The 24108-nt window shown below is 40.3% G+C and overlaps 1 protein-coding gene across 3 annotated transcripts in view; it reads right to left on the reverse strand.

Moving 5' to 3' along the window:
- Window positions 1–24108, reverse strand: part of ANKRD11 (ankyrin repeat domain containing 11) — a 195528-nt gene that overhangs the window by 155616 nt on the left and 15804 nt on the right. For all 3 annotated transcript variants that reach the window (XM_079988691.1, XM_079988690.1, XM_079988689.1), the window contains exon 2: window positions 16892–16971. The gene's annotated coding sequence lies outside the window, so the exon portion shown is untranslated. The remainder of the gene's footprint in view (window positions 1–16891; window positions 16972–24108) is intronic.

A 24108-nucleotide genomic window follows, 5' to 3' on the forward strand; every position in this document is an offset into this window, starting at 1 on the left:
AAAGTAGAACCTTTGCCCCAGATGCAAAACTGAATACTGAAGCAAAACTGAAGTCCACCTAAAATCTCTTTATAGATTTGAAAAAGCAAATGGGAGCTTCTGCGAAAGGAGCCAATCTAAACTTTGATAGTTTCCTCTAAAGTCATGTGTTAACCTTCCTACGACAATCCCAAAAAGTACTTCTGCAAACCAGATTGTAATTCCAGCTTTGGGAATAGGTTAATCACCAGAGTGGAGTGTGTGCATGCACATGTCCGAAAAAACATCGAGGGGTTATTGTTTTTTTAAAAATCTGAAACGTACAAATTCTGAAAGCTGGGATACAGCATAACATTTTAAATGAAGGTTCTATCTAAAGATCCCTCTTTAAAAGTTCCAACAGGAAGATGTACCGTAAACCATTTTCTTTTTCCCCACTGAGAATGTCTAACAAGTAAATCAACCTGTTTACTTACACATGCAACAAGGTAATATTTCTGATCAGGACCTAGACATATCTGCATTCCGTAATGGAACTAAATTAATAGTAGTACCGAGCTCAGAACCCCTAATTCCCAATACTTGATCAATTGATTGATTTTACTACATGCTGCTTTTCCACAACAAGCTACGCCCAAAGTGCCTTACTGCAAACATTCAAAACATCAAAATAGAGAACATTGGACACACAAATATACAAAATACAGAAAATGTCAGAAATTCAAAATAGCAAAAATAAATGATTTGGCAAATATTTGATTTAGAATGAATTACGTATTACCCCTCCCCAAAAAACCCACATAATCTAGGCATAATTACATAAATACAAACCAAAACAAAAAGTTAACTGACAATAAAATTTCTGATCCTAGTCTTGCTGCACTCCAAGGTACCTGACTTAAATTCAGTTCAGAGAGGAGGGATAAATGACATAAAGCTGGAGCCCATATCTGTCCTCTAGAGCAGTGTTTTTCAACCACTGTTCCGCAGCACACTAGTGTGCCGCGAGATGTTGCCTGGTGTGCCGTGGGAAAAATTGAAAAATTCGAATTTTTTTTTTTTTAAAAAATGTCAAATTTTCGCCCACTAGGCGGGCGCCGGACTGTGTCCACACTATTTTCCATCTGTCCTGGGTGGGGATCAGATCGGATGGGATCGGATGAGAGTGGACAGGCGGTCCGCTCTCATCCGATTCCCCATAGAGAGCAGCGGGGCTCTGACATCTCCCTCTCCGCACACAGTGCGGAGACGGAGCTGTCATCCGCCGGCTCAGCAGGGATCAGCGGATCGATCCCCACTGAGCAGAGAATGGTCCGCAACGTTTTTGTTTGCCATTAAAGAAAAAAATATTAAGCATTTTCTAATGGTGGTGTGCCTTGTGATTTTTTTCATGAAACAAGTGTGCCTTTGCCCAAAAAAGGTTGAAAAACACTGCTCTAGAGGAGGCAAACAGCACCAAAAGGCAAATGTCAGAGAGCGCAATGATGGTTAAATCTTTTCCCCAGCTTCTTCAAGGACCAACTGCTGGTGCAAGTCTGATTCCATTTCTTCCTCTGTCTATAAAGAATGTTGGCCTCCCAACAGGGTGCTCAGAACTTTTTTATTATGTTTGCAAGTAATTTATAAAGGCTTTGTTTAGTTGTGAGACAATATGTTGTTATTGTTTTGGTAACCAATTAGTATACATTGTTGTTTGAGTACTGTATAAATTACAATACAGAAAACCTGATTTAAAATCAATCTACCCTATTTTTCAAAACATGCTAGGAGGCATCATTGCAACAACTTTTTAAATAATAAGCCTGTAATCCAAGTAACCTGCTTCAATATACTTAAGCATTGTACGCTACAGGAAAGTATTGCAAACTGACCAAGTTCTTCAATTCGTATTAACACCCCTGTGCTGCACCTGCAGGTGAATTTAAAGATCATAAGGAACTCAGAATTCTCAGTAAGCCCAACATCATTTTCCAGTAGCTTTTAAACTTGTGGTCTGGGAAACCAGGAATGCCATGGAAGCATACCAAGACCTCTTCAACTAAAAGTTCAGAGTATGACAGACAAGCTTCTTGAGAGATGGCCTGAAAATTACTATCGATCTTAACCTGTAATCTGCTTGGAAATATAAGGTATGTTCTGGATAATGCATCTAGCTACTGCAAGCTGACAGGACTGACTAGTGCTCAAGCAAACTGAATGTTTGCCCTAAAGCATGCTCCAGAATCCTCTGCATCATACAGAGGTCCATGGCAGATGAGGGGTTCCTCAGTAGACAAGTCAATGTGGAAAGTTTAATACAACACTGGCGTCTCTCCTCTGGCCTTAACTATTTAACCATGAACAAAATAAAGCTTCTTAGCACAAGGACACAACATGCATGTAAAAATACTAAGTCTACGGGGTACTAAAACTTGTATTAAGATGCTGACACAAAGAACTGTTATCCAACGGGGGCTCACATTCCATTATTGTGCTTCAGAATAAGGATCCCAACTAAGCAGACATGCCAAGATGGTTCTGAAAGTTGTTTAAAACAATGTTCAGAGGATGAGGTCAAAGAGCTTAACAGTTCCATATTGACACTGCTGCACAAGCCATACAACTTCTACAACCTGAAGAATGGGTCGGGTATAACCAACTAACGTAGAACTGTAAAATCAAGGTGCCGGGCTTCAAGCTTTAGAGATGCATAATTTTATTTCTATTCCGCCTTTCCACAGCTCAAACCATGCCCAAGGCAGCTTATACAATGAAAACATACATAACTACAACATAACAAAAATAGTCATAAACTTTCATAAAAGCATTAAAATATACACAACCAAACTGAACAATTTAATCACAACATAATATAAAATAAAGATACAAAAAAGCAACAGCTACAGCTACAAATCTTCTTCCCAAACAATACCCTAGCCCAAGAGTCTATTCGGCAGGCTTTGTAACTGGAGTCAGTCAGTCAGGGCCCTGCCCTCCTAGGCCAGGTGAAAAAAAGGCTACAAGACAGGGAGCAGGTCTTCCAAGACTCACAACCAATATGGTCTATAAGCAATGCAAATTTCACAACACACTTCAAATTGCTTTAATCCTTCTTAAAGTGCCTTTCCCTTTTATGCATCAATACTTCCCTTATTCAAACTACTTTAGTATTATCCTCTGTAAACCTCATGATCTTTCTCACACACACATTTCCAACTTACTTTGTTAAGAACATCTTACTATGGTGTCAAGAATTTTTAAATTGGGCAAAGTCTCCAGGGGTAGTTTAGGAATGTCTGTGTGCTTTCCCTAAAACTCCATCACAGATGGAATCTTTGCTGGTTATTGCTTGGAACCAACCCACTAGCAGAAGAAAACTAAAATAGTGTGCAGTGTAGATCAACTGTATTATAGTCACACATAAAGCAACTGGCTGTACCTTCAAGAGTCTCAAAAAGATTTGGAGATAATGAATAGGCAGTAAAGTATGGAGGCTGATGGTATAGTCAAGCTGCATAGGCAGATGTCAATGACAGCTGGCAAGTTAAAACAGCTTACATTTCATTATGGAATGGTCTCCTTCATGCCTTTAGTTAAAAGTAACATTACAGCAGCTATACGTGAAGAAAAGTAGGCAGGTAAACAAGGAACTGTGGTAGAATTAAAAAGTTTATAGTTGCTAGTAAATTTTGGTAATGTTTCCCACACCATGCAAGTTTTATGTAAAGAATAATAGAATACTTTTCTTTTACAGTTGTGAGCTTGAAAGGAATGAACATAATTACAATTCTGAGCATGAAATGAACTACCATCATACATGCCTGAACCAAATCTGTTTCACCAGCTGTAGCAAATCAAAGTAGTCAGAATTAAACAAAAAAGCCTAGAAGCAACAGCTCTTGTTGCCTTTAACCTAGTAATTGTGAAGCACCTGGATCCGGAAGGGCTGTAGAGGGTTGTAACAGCTTCAGATGTTCAGTGGATGTGGTCCAGTGACTCTTTGATCTTTGTGGAATGCAGGACCTCAAAACAATGCATCTGTGTACTAGCTATATTACAGATCCGGGTGTGGACCTGAGGGGATTTATAAAAGCTAGCATTACATTGCAGCTGGAAAAGAAAAGGACGGAGCCACAAACTGATCTGAATAAATTTGAGACAAAAAAGAAAAGAACACGTGGTCTTACCCATTCTTTTTAACTTGTCAAAATGACCAAACCATTCCAAATCACTTAGAATAGGTGAGCTCTATGTAGCTCTAGTGTTTTCAGTTTTTTAAAAAATGGACTTAACATAAAATCTGTTGCAATTCAATACTGAGTGAACTGCAATAAAATGTTTTCTATTACAGATTTTAACCACTCTCTCTCCAATTTTATTTATTTACATCATTTTACCTTACTCTTCAACTGAAGAGGCTCCCAGAGCAGCTTACACAAGATAATATAACAACACAGTCTCTAGGCTTAGATCTGAAAGATGCAGCACAAAGTGAAAAAGATGGTGGGAGGGGACTGAGGCATCCATTTCTAGGTTGTCATGTGGTGCTTATAGTGAGGAGCTTGGAGGGAAACAGCTGAAAGTCAAATGGAGCCTGAAGGAGGTGGTCTCTCAGTATAGCCAATCATAGGCCCCTTCTATTGCTGCATTCTGATGGAATGGCTACAGCTAGATGCTAAGTGAAGCCTGCTGGACCAGGATCTCTCAGCTGATGTAGAGGTCCTGCAGTTTTGAAAAATATTCCATTCTTACAGTTTCAATAAGGGAACCACATGGCTGGTGGGAAATGTACACCTCCCTTTACTAGTATTTTGCCTTCTCACTGAGCTGTCACAAAAGTAGTGTTTACATTGTTAGCTCTTTGGTATGATTTACTAATGATATCTAGACAATTTTGCATGCAAACAGCTTGTGCTCTGCTTTGTTAACTGCTCTACACTGCTGCATATTCATAGTAAGACACTCTACAGTAGTACACGTCATGGACAGCTTACATACACTCCAGATACATTTCAATGTACATGTGTCATTAGCCTAATATTTTCATTCTGAAGTGCTTGAGCCTTCTATTCTGTTGTCAGAGTCAAGTTGCATCACTCCAAGGCACAAGTAAGCTTCATGACAAAATGACCTGCTTATAGATAAAGAACAAAAATATGAAGCTTAAAGATTTGCATACACAATTAGCACATGTTAGAAATACCAATAAAAACTACCAGCTTATTCATTGCTTCTCAAATTTAGTTTCTGAAAGGTTTTGAATTAGAAAATTTTTCAGATTTCCCTCTATGAATGAGGTTAATTTGGTCAATTTGCATAAGGTAATCAGCATGGGAAAACCTTTAGTTTGTATCAAAAAAAAAATTCTGATTTCCCAGAGTGATCCAATTTAGCATGTTTATTTTACGTGTGTTTAGCATTTTTTTGTCCCAATACAAATACTCAAGGGGGAAATTGAAGCACAATTAATATGTTTTAATTGGGATACTCATAAAAAGTTAAAGACAATAGCATGTACTTTACTTGAATTATTTACATTTAAGGGGAGAATGTACTGAAAACTGTTGACAGTAATAAATGTTAACAATGTTAACAATTATGCACGATAAGCTGGCTCACATACTTGCTAGTGATAATCACCTGAAAAACATTAATTACAACTTTGAAACTGTAGGGTTGCTTAATGTTGTATGCAATTGTCATACATTCACTGTTACTAATAAACTTAAGAAAATTTTAGATGGAAAAATAAAGCCTTGGGAAAGTTTTCCATTAAAAAATTTCTACCTGTCCAAGCACCATGCTGGTATAAAGAGACTAGAAATTCTGTGCAAGAAAACTGGAGTCTCAAAAGCAAGAAGCTTGGGACAAACAGGGGAAGGTTCCTAGTCTTTTAACCAGACAACAATTTAAAGGCCAGGTTCTACCAGAATTGTACAACCCATGCATCTCTTGCTATCTTCTCCCAAGTTTACATCCTCTAACTCAGGTCCTGCACCCCACTGACGATAACTCACTACTGAATTACTAAGTGAGCTGGAATGCAACACTCTCGAGTTTTCCCACGATTCTAAAGCTGATCATTCTGAATATTTATTTAGCCTTGTAACATTTCAGTATTAGATGTAACAGTGTAACAATGCCCATATATGGTTGATAAGTCAAGGTTCTGCTCCAGTTCAGAGCAGGGGTGAACAACCCAGTGGCTATACTCAGCCCCATAGCCTTCCCCCTACTATGTTGGTGGCAGCAAAAATTTAAAAAGTTAAAGCAGACACAAACTGTGGTGGACATAAATGTTTCAACTTTCTGCCCACCCAGCACCTGATGAAGATGTTAACTGCTCCCTCCATCATCAGACGGATCATGATGAGAAAGGGGACAATACGTCCACTCATCAGCTAATCTGCACAAATCACCTGAAGGGTGAGTACCTCTGCCCCTGTGTGCATGTGTACAGGTGTGTAGGGTGACTACAAGCACAGAGCCATCTTTCCTATTGGGCTTACTGGAGCATTGAACCAGGGTGCTGGCCTCTATGTGGCGCTCCAGTGAGTGGGGGAGCTGCGCTACCAGCGGCCTCCCCTTTCCCTGCATGCCCTCCGGCTGTGCCCCATCAACCATATGGCTGAAGGGCATGTAGTTTCCTTCCCAAGCCTCCGCGGGAGGAGAGCAATCCCTGCAGAGGCTTAGGAAAAGGTCAACAACTCGGGGGGGGGGGCGGAGGAATCTTTGCACCACAGCGCCAGATATGCTTAAGACGGCCCTGTACAAGCACCTGACTCCTAGGCAGAAAAGTTTGCAAACTGTCTTTGTAAAATAACCACTTCAGTTTTACCTTCAATCAAAAGCTAAGTGATCAAGTATTACCAAAAAAACAATATCTTAACTGAAGCCAAACACATTGTGCTTACTAATTCTACTAAGATTCCCTAAAGACCTTTGGGTGTGAATGGAAAATAGTTCCAGCCATATTACATTATTTTACAGCACTCTGTGAACACGTTACCAGAATTCCAGGTTCTCATTACACTCAACTCGGTGCCCTACTTTTCCATCAATGCTCTGTTTTTAATCCTGTTGCTTGGCCTCAAACATGCTAAGAGCATTCTCGGTGTTGTATAGTGTTTTCAGACAAAACATGATAATGTAGTTATTGAAACAGCAACAAAAGGCATAACGTATATAAATCACAGCTTCCCTTACTGCAGTGGAGCTGCATTCCAGTGAGGAAGCCACCAAAGCAGCACAAAATAATGATGCAGCAAATAAAAATTAAATTTGGAAGCATCTTTTATTTAAAACATTTCTGATTTGGATTTCAATTTGAAAATGTCTGAACAAAAAGCAAACATTCCAGATGTTACTTTTTAGAAGTTTACACTAAAATCCTCTACCTAAATATACTAATCCCCTTCCTTCCAAAGCTGCTCCAAGAGTTGTAAAAGCAATCAACATTTTGTTACCACTAATGCAGGGGTCAGCAAACTTTTTCAGCAGGGGACCGGTCCACTGTCCCTCAGACCTTGATTTCCGTGGATAAATTTATAAATCTATACAACACCACCCACCCACCCACTGGTTTTGTCAGAAGTATATTATTTACCAATAAGCATCTGCTCAAGCACAATCCTCTGCAAACACTCATATAGCTTCATATCATGTAAGAAAAATATCAAGCTTTCAGTGTTTATTAAGAAGATATAAATTAGAAAATAGAGCACTGGCCTCAATTTGGTTTGAGTAAGGTGGCAACCCACTAAAATAACCATCACATTACACTAAATTTAAATTGCTGATTTCCAAACTGCATTCAGGGCAGCCCTGGAGTACCTTGAAAACTTATCAGGGACTCTTCATTGAAGAGGCCAGTAATGGCAGCCAAGTTTCCCTGTCACTGCTCATCTTCTCCTGTAATGCATAGTCTTGGCACAGTGCTTTGTGTTCTAAAATGCACTCTCACTTCAAACTGAGCATCAACAAAGTCCAACAAAACCCTTGATCTAATTCAAAGTAACATTCCAAAAAGTAGAGAAAAGTAACATTTTCACTAACTGAAAAATTAGCTTTAGTGCCTCAGCATATTTGCCTTGTGTTACAACAGCAAAACATTAAAACAAGCAGAAGCTATCACAACTCAACTTGCATTAAGGAAAAGTTAAAAGCTTTCCTGTGAAAAACAAATACAGGATATTGGCAAGACTGCAAGAATGAGGTAAAAAAAAAAAGACTAAGTACAACAAATGGATTTTATTCTCTTTGTACAACACAAAGAGCAAGTCTACTTCTTGCAAGACTGCAGTAATAAGTTTATCACTGCCAGAGAATAAGCAGAATGGTTAAATAACTTTGAACAATTACCATGTTAACCTAACCACACAAGATTAAGCAAAAGTCAATGGGATCTGAAATGCAGGTGTAGTCATGTTGAGGAGACCTATGCCAACTAAAGTGTCCCAAAACTTCCAAGTCTTATTTCACAAAAGTTTGTTCTCATCTGTCTCAATAGGGCTCACTGGGGTAAATTCAATATCAAAGGATCCCATACTTACTTACACTGGTAGTAACGAAGAATCCACCTGTTAGCTGCAAACAAAACTTTTCCTATGTGGGTTAGTGAGTATGCTTACAAACCATGGAGCCATACATTTCCCTTTCCCCCTATAAATGGTTCACGGATGTGCCAGCCACTCGCCTATGACCTAGGAATATATGGTTGCTTTTGCTTCTTTCCAACCAGGCACTTGTTTGTTTTCTTCTTCTCTTCTTCTTCTTCTTGTCTCTGGTTTCAGGTTCTAGCTCAGCTGGCCTCTACATTCTGCCTCCAAGTGTCCCACTGCTGGAAGACAGACCCCTTCCTTTTTCATGCTTGTCGTCTCCTCCTCCTCTCCCTGGTTTCTTTTCTTCCTTTTATCTTTTGGACATAGTGGCCCCTCTCCTATGGCATAGATCATTTGATGTAGCCAAACCTCACCTACCCCCCGCCCCGCAATTCTATGTATTTAGGCAGCAATTGGCAATAATGTGAGGTGTTCACTGATGGTGACAAACACCGACTGGCTGAGACTTTGTCTGTTATCTGTCATACATCATACATGTCATTATGTGTAGGGTATGTGAGTGTGGCTTGGCCAAAACAGCCTTGTGGGACAAATGAGAAGTCCTGGAGGGCCAATTAGGCTCATGGACCAAAGATTCCCTATCACTGATCTGAAACTACGAACTACCCATGGATAGGTTGGCTGAGTGTTAAATTTGCAACACAGAGGTAATGAGCAGCTTCCCCTCTAGGCTGAAAACATAACAGTCTCACCCATCATTTTGCTATTTGAAAGAAGGTAGGAAAAGAATGCTGCAGAAAAAGGAAATGCAACTCTGATTGTTCCACCATGCAGGATTGGGAATAGTGGCCCCAAATGACTCTTCCTTTTTCTAGCTCTGCCTCTGGAGAGAGAAACTAAAATTAGCTGATCCACTCCCAAGATCCATAGCAGCATTAGTCATTAAAATGTTAACTTGTCACATATGATTTTAATCAAGTCATCCTCTGTGGTGTGCTCAGCTTGGAAAGCACAGTACACAAGGTTTATGCCTTTTCATCATCATAAAAAGATGAAATGCAAGAAATAAGCCTACAGCAATATGTGAATGGCCATATTTAGAATTATTTTATCCAGTTCTTTTCTAAGTTCACTACATCCCTAGACATCAGAAATAACATGTCTACCTCTGTTTGTTATAAGCAACACAATTATGGGTGCTGGTGCTGCTCCTAATTTCAGTACTGGCAGTGTTAGATGGGCCCTTTAAAATCAAATTTCAATTCAAAAATTCCTTTATTTACACACACATTGAATGAAGGACTGCACAGTGTTTCTTAATGAACTCAGCAACCTGAATATATTCATGTAATAATGACAGAAATGGCTGTCACTTCATCTGGCATTCAGCAAGCAAAATTTAAGAGCCATTTTCACATAATTTACATTCCAAACTTAGCAACATCTTTGAGGGGTCTATGTAACAGAGTATGACATTTGTGGACCAGAAAACTAAGGCTGCAATGCTAAACACATTTACTGTGGAGTAAACCCTTCTAACTCAGTGGGACTTAGTTCTAAAGAAGAACAGGATTATACAATAGAAGGAATTTCACATCAAAAATAGATCCAGTGCAGTAATATTGTAACACCAATGCAGTGACTGTTAATTTAGCGGAAAGAATCAATTTGAGTTCCTCAATATTTCAACCAACCAAAGGCCATTTGGACTTTCCCTTCTCATACCTATTTATCAGACACACATACCACTCCATATAACTATTTACAGGCTGTCTCCCCCTGACTATATGACTGAACATCTCTTCCAAAAATTGTCATTTGATCTGCCTCGGAGCAATAAAGTGCTCGTGCACCATGTCCACACTCTCCTCAATAGCTTATGTAATAGTAAAGGACAAGGAGGAAACATGTTTACATCTGGAAACAACAACATCACCAAGGCCTCATGAGCCACTTTTGTGTGTCCATATGTTATGAGATTAGTAAAGGTAAAGGTACCCCTGCCCGTACGGGCCAGTCTTGACAGACTCTGGGGTTGTGCGCCCATCTCACTTAAGAGGCCAGGGGCCAGCACTGTCCGGAGACACTTCCGGGTCACGTGGCCAGCGTGACATCGCTGCTCTGGCCAGAGCCAGAGCCAGAGCCAGAGCCGCACACGGAAACGCCGTTTACCTTCCCGCTGGTAAGCGGTCCCTATTTATCTACTTGCACCCGGAGGTGCTTTCGAACTGCTAGGTTGGCAGGCGCTGGGACCGAGCAGCGGGAGTGCACCCCGCCGCAGGGATTCGAACTGCCGACCTTTCGATCGGCAAGCCCTAGGCGATGTTATGAGATTATATAACAATAAATGTTTTGTGAGGAGCACATTATGATCCACTCAGTTTTTCTTCCATGAAACTCAGGAGACTGTACATGAGGCGCCCCCAACAATTTTCCATTCAGGCAATGCCTGCTTAGCATTGGCACAGTTGCTGCATTCCATGCCTTCATAGGACATCAGTCTTCCCCCTGAATACAACTGCTATGTCATACCACAGCCACATGCACCATCCTTAGATAAGGATAGTAAATGCATTTATGTTTTTGTTTAGTTTACACACACTCCTCCATATTTATTATTTTTACAGTGACTAGATCCTATGTATAGGATTTTTTAAGCAGTCACTTTTACCTTGGAAAGATGCTCTACCAAGGAAAAGGACTGCAAATACTGTAAAAGGAACTAATGGCTTAAAAGTCAGCAAAAATGACTGAAACCACCACAGAGGCAGAAGGAGACTGAAGAGAAGAACCAAAGATAAGACTAAACACAGATGGGAAATCAACAGGTGGTAAAAGAAACAAGGAAATGACCAGCCTGAAAGGTGAACAACAGGCGTCAGGAAGAAATGATTGCTTTCTGAGAAGCAAAGGGGCGGGGAGTGAATAAAGGAGGAGTAAGGCTAAGTTAAGACAAGCAGCTTCCTTTATTCTTTTTTAAAGCTTACAATGTTGCCTATTGTCCATTGGGGCAGCACCAAATCCCAACCTGGCCACAGCTTCTCTCGGATCTCCAGAATGTTTTATCAGCTACAAATGTTAATTCATGTCTGTAGACATACCTAAAAGCTTCATTTTAAAAACTGCAGAGAATGAAAGTTGGAAGGGATGTCAAATGCCATCTACGCCAACTCCTACCAATGCTGAAAATCCACTACTACAACCTCCATGATGGGGAGGCCATCCAGCCTCTGCCTAAAAACCTCTACTGAAGGTAAGTACACCAGCTTCCAAGGCAATCTGTTCCATTGTTGATCAGCTTGTACTTCCTAATGTTTAGTTTAAACCCTTTTTCTTCCAATTTGAATCCTATTTGAATTTGAATTTTAGCTCAAGTCCTACCCACTGAAGCAACTTATAGCAAGTTTGCTCCCCAACTTTGAGATAGTTTTTCCAAATATTTTGAGGAGTATATAATACAAGTATTTCCCTTTGATAAAGATTAGAAGCTATACTACCACAGACTAGAAAAGAAAGTTTCACATATTCTGGTAACAATATTTAAAGTAAACAGTGAACACAGGATTCTGACCATTGGATAGGCCACTCATATGCATTCTCTGGCAGTGCCCCTAACAAATATAGTTGCAAAAAACCTCAAAAATACATAAAATGTGAACAAGTAAATCTCACTAATGCCCAGTGGAAGACAAAGCTCAAAGAATATGAAAGCTACATTCAACTTATTGGCCTCTTCCCATAATATTATCTGGGGTAGTGCATGCCTGCCAAGTGGGTAGACCGGAGTTACCCCACAAAAGTGAGTTTCCAGGCCCAAGTCTAAATATGAAAGTATTCTAGAGGCAATAAGATCAAACCTCTCCATTCTGAAGGAAATCAGCCCTGAGTGCTCACTGGAAGGACAGATTGTGAAGCTGAGGCTCCAGTACTTTGGCCACCTCATGAGAAGAGAAGACTCCCTGGAGAAGACCCTGATGTTGGGAAAGATGGAGGGCACAAGGAGAAGGGGACGAGATGGTTGGATAGTGTTTTCGAGGTTACCAGCATGAGTCTGACCAAGCTGCGGGGGGCAGTGGAGGACAGGAGTGCCTGGCGTTCTCTGGTCCATGGGGTCACGAAGAGTTGGACACGACTAAACGACTAAACAACAACAACAACAACAACAACAAATCATCTTCCAGAGAATTCACCTCTAGCTCCAACCCACATCCCTTCACACAAAGTCTTTGAAGGCAGAAGAAAACCCGCTCTTTCCAACCACCCAGGACATACTAACAGAGAGAGAAGCCAATACGAAGAGAGACATTTAAAACCTGCTCCCATATCTCCTCTGCCTGTTCACAATATCTGCCTACTGCAGTTATCCAATTCTCCAAGATCACCTTACTTTGGTCTTTTCACATGCTTTCCAAATAAACATTTTGAAGAATTTGGTCTTGAGCAGTGTTCAAAATTAGCCAGGCACAAGGCGCATTTTACACCTGGCTTTCGTTCACTTGCAACCAAGTGAAGATGCCTGGGTGCCAGGATGGCGCCTGGCATCTCCACCATTTGGAGCTGCATGCCTGCAGTTGATTGGATCTGGACTGTTTTTCACATGCTAATACCACATCATGTAGAATTAGCTTCACAATCATAATGAATTTCTGGAACCAAAATGCTATTTCTGTGCAGCTTGAGCAGGAGCAGTCACCATTAAGAAAAAGAGGTTGGAATAGGCCAAGATATATGTGGACTGTCCCCGAGACATTTCAAGTTCTCAAAGCTCTTAATCTAGCTCAAGGTTGTCATCTGAACTAGCCAGATGTTTAACTGAGTATCAATCACAGTCTGTCCATCATTTGAAAATTAAGACTTTAGTGCCGTCTTGCCCCTAAATGGCAACTGGACATTCCATTTTGGAGACTGTAACTTTGGTTTAAAGAGCCATTTGAAGCCTAGCTTATATAGCTAGATTTCTAACACTGGTTTCAAGGATGTTGAATTTACAGTTAAAAGTGATTAGGTTGCAAAGGTTCACTTGTCATTAAAACTTGCATTAACGAAACCTTTTTGTTACCTTATGCTACATCTAAAAATGTATTCAGGAAAGGAGAGTGAAATCTAACTCAAGGTTGTGACAGATCCTGATTTTACAAATCCTTTCCCTATGCAGTCAAGAATCAGTAAATATTTAAAAGTGAATGCATCCAAGCTGACGTGCCACTAATGGAAAAGACCTGAGTTAAATGAATACCAAGATCTGGCCCCATTTTGTCTAAGCAATTCTATCTTCATTGTAAAATGTCACTTTTCCGAAGACAATTCAATTCTTAAAGCATGTGTTGAAACTGCATTTTTACTATCTAGCTCAGCTTCACAATAGCGTTCTTCTCGGAAGGTCAGAACAAGGCAAGATTCAAGCTTGGAAAAACAATTCTGCTTAGCAGCCCCACCATATTCATCCTTCTAATAACAACAACAACAACAACAACAACAACAACAACAACAATTTATTTATACCCAGCCACTCTGGGCAGATTCCAACAAAAGATTAAAATACAATAGTCCTTCAGATATTAAAAGCTTCTCTAGACACCTACATATTCATTATGAACTCTGTGAAATACTACTCCCAAAACCACCATCACAATCTCACCTCTGTTCAAAAGTTTTGATCTGTCAATTTCTGTAATGAAAAATGTGAGTATTGAGAGTTTAACCAGCTGCCAGCTTACACTAGAATTCTGTGCTAAAGAAAGGCACCGGATTATCATGCTTCTTCAAGAAACTCAACAGTACATAAACACTGGAAGCCTAAATGCTTTTCAAAAAGAAAATAATACATACACAGAGCATATTCATTAGTGTGGTATACGTGTGCCTGCGCTGCATTTTTATTATTATTCCACTTTCCATTAATTTACACATGACCCAATTTTTATTACAAGAAAGAATGCTAAGGAGAAGCCTATATACACTTCAGACATTAATATTGCGTGGAAATAACTGAATAGATGTCACCAAAGAACATAAAACTGCCACAACTCCAGCTTCATTAGAACATATTCTTTCACAGAAATCCCAGCACTAACACACAGCCATCATATTGTTGGTCACAGATTCTGCAATAGCTTGGCCATGAAGAATTCTGCAAATCAAGTACCACATCCAATTCACTGGACATCTTGCACTTTGCCCCAACTCAAGAATATGCAAGTACTCAGTAAGCTTTCCAAGAATTTGAAAACATTCTTAATTTCTATATACCAACAAAATCATCACTCTGGGCAAATAAGCCCTTATGATTCATCAGTGGCAGGTGGAAATTAGCACTGTTACTTATTGGGTATTCAATACTGGAAGGGAAGAATGCACACCTAATTTCAACATGACAAATTAAAATTTATGCTCCAATCACCACTTTTAAGACAATCTCATTAAGGCCCCTGCAGTAAGGAAAATTACCTACACGTGAACAGGTATGGTGATGACACAAGTGATAAAATTGTCGATACACCTTTAAGCTCTGCAGCAGCAATATTCTGCTCTCCAGGTCTCTTGTGAGCAGAATGAGCAGAAACATTTCTGTGTAAAATGTGAGATATTAAATAATTCTGTCTAAAGAATTCAGGTTTTAATTACTATTCCAAGTGTGTATGTTAGTTGTTCCACACAAAAACAACATTCTACCAATTTTTCTTATTTGCTCTCCAAAGGATTAATACTTATAAAATAAACACACAAACATTAAAAACAATAATCTAATGTGAACAAACTGCAAGTCAGCAACAATTAACAACGGAATGCCCTAAAAGGGCCCATCTCACCGACTGTCCTCAATGGCAGTGATGGACACTGGTATGCACTACTAGGACACTCAGTTACACCATCTGCCAAGAAGCAGGTTTTACCTCTCTCATTACTCTCGAAGAAGGGACTTCAACAGGAGTCTGCAATCGACCATGGGTGCATTGTATCACACTAATTACAAAATAGGCAAGAAGCTACTATTGCTACTACCTCATCAAAGCTAAGGAAACAGCTTTTTATCCCAGTCTTTTCCAATGTTTTGTTGACTGACATGAGACCCACATCAGAAGATGCATCTCAATGTCATTGCTGAGACAGGTGCTCCACTGACAGGCTTCAGAAAGTTGTCAGCAGTGACAAAAACCTGCAGCACATATTTTTAGCACACTCTTATAGAGAGTTTGGGTGCATCTGAAGGTGCAGAATTTTTTAAAGCTCAAACCAAGTCCAGACTTGATTTTAATGAATCCTCTTTTAATTAGAAACTTAATCACCAAGTTCAAACATTACTCTTGTTAATTGATTACATTTCACTCTGATAATGTCAAATTAAATCCTAGATCACATTCACTAATTATCTCTTTTTGGTAAAAACTACCCTAGAAAAAGTCCTTGAGAGAGAACATTATTCAGTATGAATCTTCTCACCTACAGTAAGGAAACAATCCCCAATTTAGCCAAATATCTGACATTTCTCTCCATCCTCCAGAAGTAGGGAAAGACCTTTTCCTTTCAGGGACAAAAAACTAAGTTTGCCTCTCACCGGTGGGTCTCTGTTAGCACCATGGGATGTGTGGTATGTATAAGCTTTGACAGATTCAATCTGGATGAGAGGGAGAGCTGTATGAGTGGACACAGGAGGCAGGTCTTGTAGAATGGCACATAACTACTCTTTTTGCTTGGTCACCGCTGTTATATAAACCTTGTTTAATCACAATGAAAATGTTCTACAAATTTTACTTCTAAGAATAGTGATTCCAATCATTCCCCTTCTTCTCTTGTGTTGCATGCAAGTGAATTTGTAGAGAACTTGCATGTACTGTAATAGGATTGTCAGCTTATAGTTGTTGCTTGCCACAGGTAACCAGCCAAGTACCTAATTGCAAGGCAGGTTTTATGGTAGTTTATAAGTCCTTGGGCTGCTGATTCAACAGTGTCTTTGCAGAGAAAAATGCCACAGAGCTGCTTTATCCAAGCATCTAAATCAGAAAGTTTCCCTGAGATGATAACTTACCCAATATATGTTTTGGTAATGATAAAATGAAAGCCACAGCCTGTATTTGTAATTTCCCTACAAAACCTTTGTCAGGTACTGCAGGGAAGTTCACCCTCAGGCCTTATTTGTGATGCTGCTATACATTGCACTACAACTAAAACTAGTTTCTTAATAAGCTGAAGACATTTTATCTGCACTACAAAACCAATTCTAACACAAGTACTTTATCAAAACCTATTAAATATTTACATTTTAAGAATAATAAATGAAAAATCACTATCATGATTCAAAGTCATATTTTGTTTTTGTATTCGCTATTACAAAAGCTATTCCACTGAAAGTGGGAGAGCAATAAAATAGTTACCGATTCCATAGCTGAAAGTAGTGGTTAGCAGGACATGGATAAAATCCAACAAAGAGATGTCTCCAAAGAAGCTCTGTATTCTGAAAGACAAACAAAAGTTATCTTACATAAATATAAAGACTCACAATGCAAGCTTTGGGGGGGGGGGAGAGCATGCTAAAATCATTACACCTCATAAAAATATCTTGTTGAATTCTATTCCCGATGTGCTTTGCTACTTCAACAGTCCACTGGGTGATAGCACTGTGATGTCCTACTTATGCAACTGGGATTTTCCTTTCAGCCCTCTTAAAAAATAATCTATTTTCAGAGAAAATATTGAAATAAAATTTGACAAAATCTTTTCAGAAAGCCAGAATAAAATGAGAAGAAAAGATATCTGGTCTTTGGTAGGTTTCGGGGAGGGGTGGAATCTTAGCCACTGAATTTGCACTTACACTTATAGAGACCTACTTGATCAAGATAACCTGGGATTCACATAATTACATAACTTATTTACTAATCATTCTGGTTACTCTTAGAAACTGAATATTTTTCAAGACAAGAGAATAGAAAGAATACATTCACAAAGAAAGAGAGTAGCACAGGTTTGTTCCATAAAAAAAAAATACTACTTTAAAATCAAACTATTTACTTCTTGTCCTGGTTTACCGTATTTTTCGCCCTATAGGGCGCACCGGCCCATAGGGCGCACCTCGTTTTTTGGGGGGGAAATGAATAAAAAAATTATTTCCCCCCCCCAGCCGCGGGGCTGGGGCGGGGGAAGCCCAAGCTTCCCCAGCCCCCAGAACAGGCTGCTATCCGCAAGCCTTGCGAGCCCGGCGGCAACTCCCGCCGGGCTCGCAAGGCTTGCGGACACCTGCACAAAGCACGAGACACCCTCCGGAGGGCGCCCCGTGCTTCGCGCTGCAGGCTGCTGCCCGCACACCTTGCGGATGGCTGCCTGAAGCCTGGAGAGCGAGAGGGGTCGGTGCACACCGACCCCTCTTGCTCTCTAGGCTTCAGCAAAAGCCTGCATTCGCCCCATAGGACGCACACACATTTCCCCTTCATTTTTGGAGGGGAAAAAGGTGCGTCCTATAGGGCGAAAAATACGGTAAATACAAAAGTAATAACAATATACTGTAAGTACCGTACAGGTAAGAGCTCGTGAAATTTACTGGCAATTGTATCATATAACTATCCCATGCTAGCATTTACATAAACATTAGCAGAAGCTAATATTCACCAATAAAATATACCCTTCCTTTTAAAGTATCACCTTCATTTTTTTTTATAGCTAACACTACCATAAGAATAAGATATCTGGTGCTTGCTATTATCATTCCAGAACAAGCAAACTGTGACTCATAATTGCAGTGAAGCCAGCTGTTCTTAAGTAAAAGAAGTCAAGGCTAACCTATAAAAGACAGCACTAGGCAACTACAATAAAAATCACCAATCTCTAGTATAAAAACAAAAGGCGGCAAGGCTATTTAAATTTGAGCAAAGTAATGCAACAATCAGGTGGCGCTGTGGGTTAAAGCCTCAGCGCCTAGGACTTGCTGATCGAAAGGTCGGCGGTTCGAATCCCTGCGGCGGGGTGCGCTCCCGCTGCTCGGTCCCAGCGCCTGCCAACCTAGCAGTTCGAAGGCACCTCCGGGTGCAAGTAGATAAATAGGGACCGCTTACCAGCGGGAAGGTAAACGGCGTTTCCGTGTGCGACTCTGGCTCGCCAGAGCAGCGATGTCACGCTGGCCATGTGACCCGGAAGTGTCTCCGGACAGCGCTGGCCCCTGGCCTCTTAAGTGAGATGGGCGCACAACCCCAGAGTCTGTCAAGACTGGCCCGTATGGGCAGGGGTACCTTTACCTTTACCTTTAATGCAACAATCGTCATCAAACTGTAGCCAGATGCATGATGCAGTTCTACAGCTGAAGCTTAGCACGCCTGGCCCTATAAACACCTGGGTCCCATGCATAAACCTCTTTTGGAGGTTGTGGGGTACTGAGTAATAGGAGTGTTAGGCTAGGGCTTCAGAGACCTGTATTCAGAGACCAAACGCTCTTTGGTCTTGTAAAGGATGAGCTGTCTTTTAATTGTGGATTAAAAAAACTGTGCTACAATACCTGAATATATAGCAATATTTTATAGCAGGGGTGTCGAACTTCTAAGAGACTGTGATCTACTCCCACTATAAATAAACTGGCAGTGATCTACCCATTGGATTGACCAGAGTTGTAGAGCTTTTTTGAGGGAGGCTTCACCAAAGTTGTTTAGGGGGCGAGAACACAGTTGTTGAGGGGTTTTTTTTAGGATGGACCAGGGAAAGCCCATGATCGACCAGTAGATCGCGATCAACCAGTTGGACAGGCCTGCTTTATAGCGATACCTCTATATAGACATATAAAAATGACTTCAAATATAACAATAAAAGCCAGAACTGAACTAGGAAAATGAACCAATGTGCTACAATGCATGACAAACCAATCCAGACAGCAGTAAGCCTAGCCAAGTACAGAACATTCCATTTGGAGAGAACCTCTGACATGTTCAAAAATGCTGAAGCAGATGGTGAGCAGTCTTTAATACTAGTATCCCAGCTTAGTCAACCACCAATGTTTGCTAAAATTAAGTCATATAAGAACTCCAGTGGCTGAACTAAAAAATGAAATGTATGCATTGCTACTTAAGATTTCATGTACATAAATATGAGCTACTTATTTAATCATGAAGGCAAGGCTGACTATTCTTTCTTTGGAAAGGAACCTTCATATACCAAAAAACAAAACAAACAACCCCTCCTTTTATGGCAGTACCAAGCCTTCTGTACTGAGAAAAACCCAAAGGATTTCCTGCTCTGTTAACATAATGCTCCTAAGCAATGGAGTTAACCACACATCAGAGCCAGAACTGGTTTTAGTTTAATACAATGACCTGAAAACACATTTTAATATTTATGTGCATAGCACCTATGTCAGCTAGAAGAGTGAAGCCAGACTAGCAATCTTAAACACATAACCATGAACATCAAAAAGGAGGAACAACATGAAAAAGAAGCATATAGTCTGGAGACAAGTAACTGGAAAAGAAGGGCAGATTTAGGAGGCAGGTGGTACATGAACTTCCAGGGAACTAGGTAAAAGTAAAGAACAGATGGGGAGGGAGTGTTGAAATGAAAAGCAAAGGAGGACTGATTAGTTTTCAAGAGAGCACTTTTAAAAAAAAAAAAGACAAAGCATAATGCCTCTCTCATGTTACACTTCTATTTCTGCCATAGGGATCTTTTGCAGTGCTAAACAGAATGGAAGCTGCATGTAATACAAAGAAGAAACAAAGCAAGTAAAGTGATACATTTTATTGGGCCTATTTTTATGGGAAAGACTGTAGAAGCTTGCAAACTTTATATGTTGTAAGCTGTCCAGAGTGGCTGGGGAAACCCAGACGGGTGGATGGGGTGGTGGTGGTAATAATAATAATAATAATAATAATAATAATAATAATGTAGAAAATATTGGTATCCTGCATCCTTGATTATCGTATTTGTATCTTGCCATGCCTCCAAGAAGTTCAAAAGGTTATCCCATTTTATCCTCACAATCCTGCTAAGCAATTTAGACAGAAATATGGCCTGAAGCAATCTACAGTGCTTCATTGTTGAAGAATTTTAATCCTCATTTCCCAGTTCAGGTTCAACACTCCAGTCACTATACTACAGTAGTTAGAGGATTGGATTGGGACCTGAGAGACCAGGGTTTAAATTCCCATTCAGCCATGAAGCTTACTGTGTGACCTTGGCCCAGTCACTACTTCTCAGCCTAGCATACCTCACAGGATTGTTGTGGTAAAATGGGAAGATGGAGAACTGTGTATGACCCTCTTGAAGGAAAGGCGGGATAGCAGTGTAATAAATAAATATTTTAGTTGGGTACTTAGTGTCTAAAAAGCTAATTCAGATGTCTATTCCAGAAGTTAGGAAAGAGAAAGGAAGCAATATGCATTTTATGTTGAACAGAAGTATAATCTTAAAGGTAAAGGTAAAGGTACCCCTGCCCGTACAGGCCAGTCTTGACAGACTCTAGGGTTGTGCGCTCATCTCACTCTAGAGGCTGGGAGCCAGCGCTGTCCGCAGACACTTCCGGGTCACGTGGCCAGCGTGACAAGCTGCATCTGGCGAGCCAGCGCAGCACATGGAACGCCATTTACCTTCCCGCTGGTAAGCGGTCCCTATTTATCTACTTGCACTTAATTGTGCTTTCGAACTGCTAGGTTGGCAGGCGCTGGGACCGAACGAAGGGAGCGCACCCCGCCGTGGGGATTCGAACTGCCGACCTTTCGATCGGCAAGTCCTAGGCACTGAGGCTTTTACCCACAGCGCCACCTGCGTCCCTAAGTATAATCTTAGAATGTGTCAAAAAATGGGGGGGGGGGGAATCTAACACTTCTGAAAATTATCTTTATAACAACTGATACTCTTATAATCTTTCAGTGAAATGTACATGGAAGCCTTCATAGAGGTTCTATTTGGCAAAAACACTGGTCCATCTGAAAATTCTACCTTGTTCCTTTTAAAGAACAAATTGTTGCAGAACAATATTGATCTTTTTTAAAAAATGCCACAACTCAAGAAGTTTATTTTCATTTACGCTAGTGCAGGCTTCCTCTACCAAGGGCCTCCAGATGTTTTGAGACTACAATTCCCACCATCTCTGACCAATGGTCCTGCTACCTAGGTATCATGGGAGTTGTAGGCCAAAAACATCTGGAGGGCCGAGGTTAAGGAAGCCTGCATTATTGTGTGCACCCAACAATCACAGTGTATTTCATCCACTGATTAGTACCAAGCACTTATGTGTATTCATTATTTTCCACCCTGGTCTGCTCACACTGATATATTTCTGGTGTTGTTCCTCCAATTCTTAATTCTGAGATTTTGCATTGCTGACATCCAAGCAGCACCCTGAAAAATACTGGACTTCAAATGAAAAGGAAAACTGCAGCTATAGCACAGAATATCTTAGAGGCTAGGTTTTGATTTCAAACAGACTGACAGCTTTTCTTGCACTGGCACAGTCCTTTATATACTATTAGCAATAAATGATTAGGGAATCCTAAGTAAATAGGCTCATGCTACTGAAAAATTAATGCCCCAGCCATCTGAAACCCTTGTGCCAATCCCTACTTCTAGTATAACAGAAGCTAACAGAAAGCGAGATGTAACCAACACCACAGTTGATGGGATATTGGACTATTCCAGCCACATTTGCAGCACATAAATGTGCTGGATTTATAGTACACTGTAAATAGGGCTTTACCTCCCTTTTTGTCTGGAAACCGAAAACAAACCTATATTGTATATGAAATTGTGTGTAATTTCCTTTTATTAGAAACAAGTTCTTGTCAGATGTAAACAGTGTTTTGTGGTTGTTTTAGCAAAATTCTAGCCAAAACCAGATCCCTCAAGATGACTCATTTCAGCCTGCTGACCAACTGAATAGTCAGTTACTCTAATACAGGAGTTGTATTCAGCTAAAAAGAACTACTGGCAGCTTAAAAAAAAATCCTGAGTGGGGTACCCTGGATAAGAGGGAGAGTTTACAGAACATGCAACTGTTACTGAGAAGCATGCCATTAAATGCAGGGGTGGCAAACCTGGTTCCCTCTAGTCATTGTTGCACTATAACTCCTATAATTCTAAAAAAGGTTGTCTGCTAATATAAGAAAAATAATAATAGTAATCTTTTAAAAATCAAAACAAACAAAAAATCACCAGCTGACATCAAGGATAAGATTATTTGATTAATCTCAATATAAACAAATAAATATAAGCAGTCCAAACAAGCATCTTAAAAAAACAAAACATGTAGAAAGGGCAACAAGATCTTTAAAAAAACAACAACCCTAGGTGATAAAGGTAAAGGAATCTCTGACCATTAGGTTCAGTCGCGAATGACTCTGGGGTTGCACGCTATAGGCAAGGCGAACCAGAGCAGCGCAAGGAAACACCTAGGTGTTTACTTTACTTTGCAGAGTAAATATCTTACAGAGCCCACCTTTGTTGTTCATTTTTAGTCTCCCTTCCACAGGAATATAATCCTATCATCCCTGACAATTAACCACAGATTCTGGGGGTGATCAGAATTGTAGTTCATAAACATCTGCCAGTTAGCCACCCCCAATTTAAACTAAAATTATTCAATTATTAGATTTGTCTAAAATACTACAGGTAACTTCTCTATCTGATAATTATGACATTTTTCATTAAATTACTAGAAGGTAGGCTGGACCACAATGTGTCAATCCCTAAAAGAAGACTGAAAACATGTACGGAAAGTAATATTTGTTTAATACAATTCTAGCTTTCTCAAAAAAAAAATTCATGAAAACTTCCCCCACTCTCCATCCAGCTTCTGCACACTAGATTATCTTTAAGGTAAAGGTAAAGGTACCCCTGCCCGTACGGGCCAGTCTTGACAGACTCTAGGGTTGTGCACTCATCTCACTCTAGAGGCCGGGAGCCAGCGCTGTCCGCAGACACTTCCGGGTCACGTGGCCAGCGTGACGAAGCTGCTCTGGCGAACTGGCACCAGAGCAGCACACGGAAACGCTCTTTACCTTCCCGCTATAAAGCAGTACCTATTTATCTACTTGCACTTAAGGGTGCTTTCGAACTGCTAGGTGGGCAGGAGCTTGGACCGAACAACGGGAGCTCACCCCGCCACGAGGATTCGAACTGCCGACCATGCGATCAGCAAGTCCTAGGCGCTGAGGTTTTACCCACAGCGCCACCCACAGATTATCTTTGGTCAAGCTCAAAAGGCTGCCTCTGAACTTTATGGGTAAGCATACCTACATTTATTCATGTTGATATATGCATGTAAAGCGAAACTGAAAGAAGCTAAGTACCTAAAGAGTATGAATCCTGATTTAAGGAGCTCAGAAAATGTTTTTGACAATATATGTATTGCAGTATTTGTGTATTTTATGGTTTAAAAACTGTACATTGACCTAAAATCCTACTGCTAATGAGCAGTATAAAATGCTATAAATAAATAATAATCTTATTTCTTTACACACAAAAAAGCTGCAAAAACCCATTTATATCTGGCTTGTTTTCACCATTAGTTAAAGTGGAGGTGGGGAACCTGTGGCCCTCCAGATGTTGTCAGACTCCTATCTCCATCAGCCCCAACTAGGATGGTCAAGTCAGTGATGATGAGTTTTTTTCCTCCCAGCAA

This window comes from Podarcis cretensis (assembly GCF_951804945.1).
Source record: "Podarcis cretensis genome assembly, chromosome: 8".
NCBI classification, from domain to species: Eukaryota; Metazoa; Chordata; class Lepidosauria; order Squamata; family Lacertidae; genus Podarcis; species Podarcis cretensis.